The following is a 2,500-nucleotide window of genomic DNA, read 5'->3' on the forward strand; positions in this document are numbered from 1 at the left end:
ACGCCCGAAGGCACCCGGCTCCACCCCACCTTGCATGTTTCATCATCGTACCAGCAGCCATCCACAGTCCTCACACCAGAGATTCCCAGTTAGAAGGCAACATCGCAACATTCCGTGCTCAACGAGGCTCATGTCGCACGCCCAAAGGCACCCGATTCCGACCAGCCGAACATGTTCTGGCACCACACGCCTTCAAAACATAGGGCTGGCCCAAGGCTGGCCAAGCATCACCACAACGTCACACACTCAACGAGGTTCATGTCGCACGCCCGAAGGCACCCGACTCCACCCCACCTTGCATGTTTCATCATCGTACCAGCCATCAACCATCCTCAAGCCAGCCCAAGTTACAAGGCAACATCGCAACATTCCATTCTCAACAAGGCTCATGTCGCACGCCCAAAGGCGCACCCAACACGGCCTCACCGCGCAAGTTTCGCCACCGCACCGCCACCGTCAACCACCCTCGTCCGCCGACCACCACCCCAACGCCCCAAGCATATGCCCATGTGCGGCGCATAGTGCTTGGGGGGCGTGGGGGTGGCGGAAGATATAGGGGTACCCCCGTGCCCAGCCCATGCAGACTAGTCACCCCCCTATATAGTACATTTTGAGGCATTTTTGGTCTGCCAGGCCTAGATACGATTTTTCTGAGCGGTCATACGGTCAAATATCTCAAGTTTTAGAATGTTTTTTTCCATGAACTCAATTGATTCATGAATTGGACATTCTAATGGATCTAGAAATCAAGTTTCATAATTTTTCAACCAACCAATTTTTTTTAATGAATTTTTAAATATTAAATAATAAGAAATTAGAAAAAATAGCTAGAGTGGTCAAAAAAATCTGAAATTTTGTGGTAATCATTCTTTCATGTTGCTTAGCTCCCAGAAAAAAATTTACAACAAACTGACCACTCCACATGTACTTTCACAATTAATGGGTGATGGATGGGGCGCAGGCACGGGCGCGCGCGCAGCAGAGCGCGGGCGGGGCGGGACGGGGCGCGCGCTCGCGGGAGCACGCTGGCGGGGCGGGGCGGGGGGCGCGCGCTCGCGGGAGCACGCTGGCGGGGCGGGGCGGGGGGCGCGCGCGCGCGGGGCGAACGCTGGCGGGGCGGGGCGGGGGCGCGCGCGCGCGGGAGCACGCGGGCGGGGCGGGACGGGGCGCGCGCGCGCGCGCTGGAGCATGAGGGCGTGGCGGGGCGGGCGAGCGCACGGGGGCAAGCGGGCGGGGCGCACGCGGGTGGGGCGGGGTGGGGCTGGCGAGCGCACGGGAACGTTCCGACACTGCCCCACCGTGCGCGTTCCGCCACCGCACCCCCGCCGTCAACCGCCCTCGGCCTCCGACCACCACCCCGACGCCCCAAGCATATGCCCCTGTGCGGCGCATAGTGCTTGGGGCGTGGGGGTGGCGGAAGATATAGGGGGTACCCCCGTGCCCAGCCCATGCAGACTAGTCACCCCCCTATATAGTACATTTTGAGGCATTTTTGGTCTGCCAGGCCTAGATACGATTTTTCTGAGCGGTCATACGGTCAAATATCTCAAGTTTTAGAATGTTTTTTTCCATGAACTCAATTGATTCATGAATTGGACATTCCAATGGATCTAGAAATCAAGTTTCATAATTTTTCGACCAACCAATTTTTTTTAATGAATTTTTAAATATTAAATAATAAGAAATTAGAAAAAATAGCTAGAGTGGTCAAAAAAATCTGAAATTTTGTGGGAATCATTCTTTCATGTTGCTTAGTTCCCAAAAAAAATATTACAACAAACCGACCACTCCACATGTACTTTCACAATTAATGGGTGATGGTTGTAAAAACGCGGTCATGGTTGGTGTCTTAGTGTAATGTATTTGCTCTAGTATCAAAACTCTTCATTTTATTGTTTTAGACAAGCAAAAGAAAAAATAGTTAAATTTGACGGGTGTCACTCTTTTCTTAGTTCCAAAAAAAAAAAAAAGCATTAAAAATGAACATTCACTTTTCACGGGTATTGGGTTTGATGATATTTTTATAGTCCAAGGCTTTATACACGTTCTTACTTTCCACGGATGTTAGGTGTGATGAATTGTTGTAGGGGCTAACCTTCAAGGCTTTATACGTGTACTCACGTTTCATAGGCATTGGGTATGATGTTTTTTTTATGGAGGTAACATCCAACACTTTTGATATGCTGTTGGTAGGACATGTATCGCACATAGCATAGGATGGGGCTTGGCGTGTGCGAGGGGAGTGGGGGCGCGGGGGTGTGCGGGGGCGTGCGGGGTGAGCGCGCGGGGCAGTGCGGGGGCGTGCGGGGGTGCGCGGGGTGAGCGTGCGGGGGCGTGCGGGGTGAGCGCGCGGGGGTGTGCGAGGTGAGCGCGCGGGGGTGTGCGAGGGCGTGCGGGGTGAGTGCGCGGGGGCGTGCGGGGGTGTGCGGGGTGAGCGCGCGGGGCCGTGCGGGGTGAGCGCGCGGGGGCGTGCAGGGGTGCGCGGGGTGAGCGTGCGGGG

This window comes from Cucurbita pepo, unplaced genomic scaffold (assembly GCF_057944985.1).
Source record: "Cucurbita pepo subsp. pepo isolate OVF unplaced genomic scaffold, ASM5794498v1 scafford_55, whole genome shotgun sequence".
Classification (NCBI taxonomy): domain Eukaryota; kingdom Viridiplantae; phylum Streptophyta; class Magnoliopsida; order Cucurbitales; family Cucurbitaceae; genus Cucurbita; species Cucurbita pepo.